The 6,120-nt window shown below is 37.6% G+C and overlaps 1 pseudogene; it reads right to left on the bottom strand.

Annotated features, from left to right (window-relative positions):
- Positions 1 to 3,405: 3,405 nt before the first annotated feature.
- Positions 3,406 to 5,899, bottom strand: LOC131046188 (triacylglycerol lipase 1-like; annotated as a pseudogene).
- Positions 5,900 to 6,120: the final 221 nt, after the last annotated feature.

The following is a 6,120-nucleotide window of genomic DNA, read 5'->3' as shown; positions in this document are numbered from 1 at the left end:
CCTCTGACACCGTAGACATAGCACTTTCAAACAATGACAAGAAATCGATAGGAAACTCCTCTCTAATTTTCCCAGTGGGCAAGGTTGTAATTGCCTCTTCAACTGTAGCGACCCTTTGGCTCCATTATGGGTCCCGCAAATCATTGGCCACATGTGACAATTCTTCCACCGCCACAATCTGGCTGGTCATTTCCATGTCAATGTCGGTAGGGTTGTTGCACTGATTCCCGATCCCTTCCTCTAGTAACCGAACCTTGTTTCTGCAATCTTTACTGTTTTCTATCTCCAAGTGCTCGAAAATCTTTTGCAATTTGGCAGAATCCAAAGTAACATCCTTCTGGAGCTCATCCTCGAGAGGATTGACGAAGACCTTGGACCGTTTCGCCTGCCGATGCAACAACTCCAACTACTCTCGCACATCCTCGGAAATGTCCTTACAGGAGAAATTGCAATTAGCGCCAATCTCCTTAGCAACAAGGTCATCAGCAGCCTTATCGATTGTGCTACGAGACGTGCTGGTATCTGTATCATCATATCTACTCCCCCATTTCTTCATACCGCTCCACTTGCTATAGATCTTTGTATGCAGATCACGCCTTGACTCCGCCATCTGCACTGGCTCCTCCGCCCATTTTGGGCATTTCGCTTGCCAGAGGTCCAGATTCAAACTTCCCTCTTTGTCAGCATCTACAGGGTTTGGATAATTGATATTTACATGCATATGATTAACGACAACTAACTTAGACAAGTTTTTATCTCTCTCATCAAATTTATTTTCACCAAAACGTTCGCCCAATACAGCGTTGCGAGCAAGCATGTCCTCCGGGAAGTTTTTAAAAAGCTCTTCTTGGTTGTTACACAGGCCTTCCCTCTCTGCAGCTGCCAATCTTTGGTGCTCTACTACCTAACCCCAATCTGCATCCTCCTCATCTCTTGAGATAAAATCAACAACAGATTCAACTTGGATCACCGATGGCACCCATTCTTCTTCCCCTTCATCTCGAGAGGTAAAATCAACAACAGATTCAACTTGGATCACCGATGGCACCCATTCTTCTTCCCACAATCTTTTGGGTTCTTCCGTCATAATGGCCTGGACAAAAGCGTCTTCAAACTCTTCGGCTTTCTCATCAATTTTTTCTTTTTTTCAGTCATCCCATCAATGTACTTGGCGGATTGTTTCAACTTTCACCTGCACAATATCACTCTCAGCAAATTCTAAATTATCTAAAAATTCTTCAATGACAATATCAGTTTCATCAATCAAAATTTCACACAAAGGCAAATCAGAGTTAGGATAAACAGCTCCAACTTCATCATAAAATTCTCCAGAACCATAAGACCAAGACATGAGAGCTCGACACCACTCTTCCCAATTTATTCTCTCTTCTGTAACACCTTCTTCCATCTTTCATCTTTCCTCAAGCCAACTTTGGCTCCCATATTGATTGTTAATTTGAAATGAGCAGAGGAAATAATAATAAAACAACACAAAACAGCAAAAACTAAAATACTGAGATAAACAAGAGACAAGAGACACGAATTTATAGTGGTTCACCATAAAGGCTACATCTACTCTCAAGCAGAGAAATCTCTTCTATTAACTGATATCCTCTACATGACTATACACATCGATTTATACATTTATTCAGACATAAAACAAAGAGATGAGAAATGCAAAGAATCATGTGACCATGAGCTTCACATTCCTAACAATAGGACGGAGGGAAGCTTATCCCATAATGCAACAGATTCCTAATCAATTCATAATCATACTTTCCAAATCTGCCGGATCGTAACGCTGTCAAAGCAGCTTATATTAATGCAACCAAAAAGTGCCCACAATTGGCTGTTTCATACGATGAAATTTCAGAATGTAAGACATGGGCAGACTGGACTTACACTGAGCCAATTGGACCAAGTTTTCCGTCGAGGTGGACTCCGGGTATTTGGAGTAGTAGGGATTCCTTGATTTGTTTATGCAGCATGATGGCCCTGCTTCAAGTCGTCTAGATTTGTGGTAACTAGATGAATAATTCTAATGTTTATAAATTAAAATATTCATGTATATAAATTTAAATATAAGTAATATATTTTTCAATTTATTAATTTGTAGAATATGATTGCACGAACCAATATAGGAACCTTTAATTAAGGCCGAGGAGTCCAAGTGCTGCATTTTTTAAAACTGTCTGTAACAGTTGAATTTCTGATGCACTAGAACATTATACAAAATTAGTTGGTAATAATAATATTAAAAGATTGCTTATAGAATCAATTGTTATCAGGTATCTTGTTTGTTTCAATTAAATTAAGAGGGTATTAAAGTATCATTAAAATAAGTAGGAGGTATTTTCCACAGCAAGTCAAATTATGATATTGCTATCACGGTTCAACTATGTAATTTTTGAGTCAAACTCGTTGACCCATGTTTCATGAGTAGTGGTTCACAAGAACCCATCTCTCATGAGAATGAATGGTCCACTTAGCACTCATTGCATCTAGGTGATGCTCACAGGGGTGAAGCATTGGGACTTCTTGGGAGGTCACCCATACCAGTACTACTCCAACTCAAACTCGCTTAACCACGGAGTTCCCTCCAAGGTTAAACCCACTTATCTTGCAACCCCATTTGCAAAACCTTCAGCAAGTGGTGTGCCTTATGAACCATTCATTATAGAGCCCCTTTAGCTCATCAATTGATAAGTATGAGGTATTTTCCACAGCAAGTCAAATTGTGATATTGCTATCAGGGTTCAACTGTGTAGTTTATGAGTCAAACTTATTGACCCAAGTTTCATGAGTAGTGGTTCAAAAGAACCCATCTCTCATGTGAATGAATGGTCCACTTAGCACTCATTGCATCTAAGTGTTGCTCACATGGGTGAAGCATTGGGACTACCCAAGAGGTCACCCATCCCAGTACTACTCCAACTCAAGTGCTCTTAAAGTATCTCAAATACATCTAAATTGTTATTTCACTCGTGATGACCAACAATGCATTTCCTAACCTTGCTGAGATTTCTAAAATATGAAACTATCTGCTTACCTTGAGAGATTGAATTCATACATATCAAGAAGTATATCCAACTACAGAAATTCGTTACTTGTCAAAATTACATAGAAAATTGTTCTTGCTACTATGATAATTCATTAAGAAAGAATAGAATTTGACCCTTGTTCTTTGATGTTTATCTTATCTACAAATAGCCAGGCCACTGCGGTGACTATAGGAAAAGAAACATGGTTTAAATAAGCAACAGGGCTCAACATGGCAGCCTTTCTTAACAAGGCTAGATATTTCATTATTTGTAAATCCTGCAAATCCGAACATTGCACCCTGGCATTAGAAGACCACCTTAAGTCTATGCTCATACAAATCAGTGATTCAATAGGAACAAAGATTTAAGAAAGAGACTTGACCTGAGAATAACCAACGTAGTAAATGGGTTGCCCGGTCATATGTTTACAAATTGCAGCATTGATGGGACATCATATTCTACTAGATCGTCCCAGTTCCAATCCCAGAATTCCTGCATGTTTACCCATGGAAACTGGCATTTAATACCTCACATTAATTAATAAATTGTCAACATTTTTATCTTAGAATGAAATTCCTTGAAACCTCTTACATTGGTTCCATGCATTATTATGCATGTAGTTTTTTTGATCAATGATGTGCATATGTAACCAATGCGATGTAATGAAATGCACATTTGAAATCTTGTTCATATAGATAAGGTTAAGAGATATGAGTAATTAATATGATGATAAATGTCTTAATTTTTTGTTATATAACAATTAGTAATAAGATAAGATGAGATGGCATGACACATATGATCTTCAAGAAAGACTTTTTCTCACTAAATAAACTTAACATAAAAATATGTATAATAAGATTCTAACTACAAATTCCAAAAGACCAAAAATAAATAGGGGAAAGGACCCAGTAGTTGTGCATCCTTGTGCACCCTAACTTTGCGCTTCTCAAAATCCTACGTGGAAATTTCAAATCACTCCAATTTTTTTACAGCAGCTTACTTGGCAAGTCCCCTGCTTATAACTAAGGTTTCAAGGCCACATCATCAAATATGATGCCACATCAGCATGCTTTTTGCCAAGGTGTCCAAAACAGTCCAAAAAAAAAGTGAGACCAATAGGTGTGCAAAAGGGCCCCAATACTTGTGCAGCTGATGTGGCATCACATGATTGGTTACTTTTCACAACAAATGGTATATTTCATACAACTATTGGTGCAATGTTATACAAAGGTTGGACATTAAATCACAAAGTATTGGGGTATTAAATCAACAACTTCTATCACAAGAATTGGAACGCGCTCAACTACTGGGTCCTTTCCCCTAGAAAACATCCTTGTTCACGCCAATAAAAACATAGACTTTTGCTCCATTAACGATTAACTCTATTTTACCAATTTACCTTCACTGTCTGAAACAGTTTGACTAAGGCAGGGGTCCCATGGAGGGGGCTTAAGCTCTTTTTTAAGGAAGAGGTGGTCCCATGGAAAAAATAATTTTTTGGCTACGGGATTATTTGGAATCTTTTCCAAAAAAAATAGAATCCCTACTTTTTAGTCTTGAAAATCTAATCTGGTAAAAATGGCTTGCCCCACCCATTTGTCAATCTAGAGAAAAAACTAAATTTATTAACCATCAATTTACTTAAATTTAAGAGTTTAAACTTAAGTTGATCTACACTACAAAGTTCATGACATCTTTCAATTTGAGAACTTAAATTTTTAAACTGAAGTGCAAAACAAATTCATGGGACCGCCAGCTTTAAAATATTCCTAAAAATTCTCAGCAGCTCCAACTCTATTTTTTAGGAAGCTCCCCTCCATGAAACCCCGACAAAATCTATCCAAAATCAAAATACAACGTGAAGATTGTTGAATCTCTTTCCCCTCAAGAAGGGCAAGATTCAAGCAGACTCGCACAGTCTGTTCTCAACTTTAGTCTAGACAAAACTATGGACTGTCCTAAGTTCATCATGTATACCATCTCTTTTATAAAAGCTGGCGCTGCTTGGGATGAGGCCGACCAATGAGACGGATCATGCTAAAAATGCATTTAAAACAGGAGGTATGTCGATGAGAATGAAAAGCCGCTCTATGTGGGCATTGCATATCGTGAAAGCAACTTTACTCTTCTTACCATAAATGATGTTAGCATAAATTTCTAAGAAAAAACATTAAAACAGAAAAAATGCAGAATATGGGAGAAAGGAAAAAGAAAAAATTTAAGGTGCAGTGTGCAGTACCTTCTGTGCTCTGTTGTATGTAATGTGACCATAACTGAAAGTTTTTGTACGCCCATTAGCGATCCAGACATCATATCCAGAGTGAGCCAGCATAAACGCCAGAGACACGTTAGGCTCATTCAAAAGCCATGATTGACCACCCTGCACAAAACCATATTCATCAAAGGGTGAGCACAAAGAAAATAAAAATGAATATAACGAATACCCACATCCTATGATAAAGAAATCCAACCGTAACTTACATAATGCTAAAGACCTCAATTAATCCATGATGTAAGAAAATAGGTTCCTTGCGGGAAGTGCCCGATGTTCTGTTAGACATCTTTTGTACAGCAAGCAAAACTCCATCCTTAGTTGGAACCTGCCAAAACAAACAAAACAAAAGATTTATTGTTCCTTATTTCAAATAGATCAATTAACTTCAGATCCAAATCTGCATAGATTTAGACATTACAATGAATTCTGTGTAGTCATATCCTCTATTCCAAACAAAGGTTCCGCAAATGCCATGAGCATTGACAACTGAATGGGCTTCCTCAACACAATCCACACACCCAATCCAGCATAAAGTAAGCCACACACTAAGAACACGAAACGGCTTATTACAGAGCTCTGCCATTACGAGCTCTGCACATGTATTGCACTAAAAGATAATGTTTGAATAACTAAAAGCTTCTAGCACTTATCAGTTATATAATATACCCTAGATATTATAGACTGCTGATAAATCTGGCACTACCTAAAAAACTTGTTATAATTTACTTAAAAATCTAAGTAACAACTTATGAAAATCCACCTTAAAATCAGTATCATGCTTTTGTGATCCTTCTAAGCCGCTTA

This window comes from Cryptomeria japonica, chromosome 2, assembly GCF_030272615.1.
Source record: "Cryptomeria japonica chromosome 2, Sugi_1.0, whole genome shotgun sequence".
NCBI classification, from domain to species: Eukaryota; Viridiplantae; Streptophyta; class Pinopsida; order Cupressales; family Cupressaceae; genus Cryptomeria; species Cryptomeria japonica.
The sequence above is the reverse complement of the archived record's forward strand: the minus strand, read 5'-3'. Positions and strand labels throughout refer to the sequence as shown.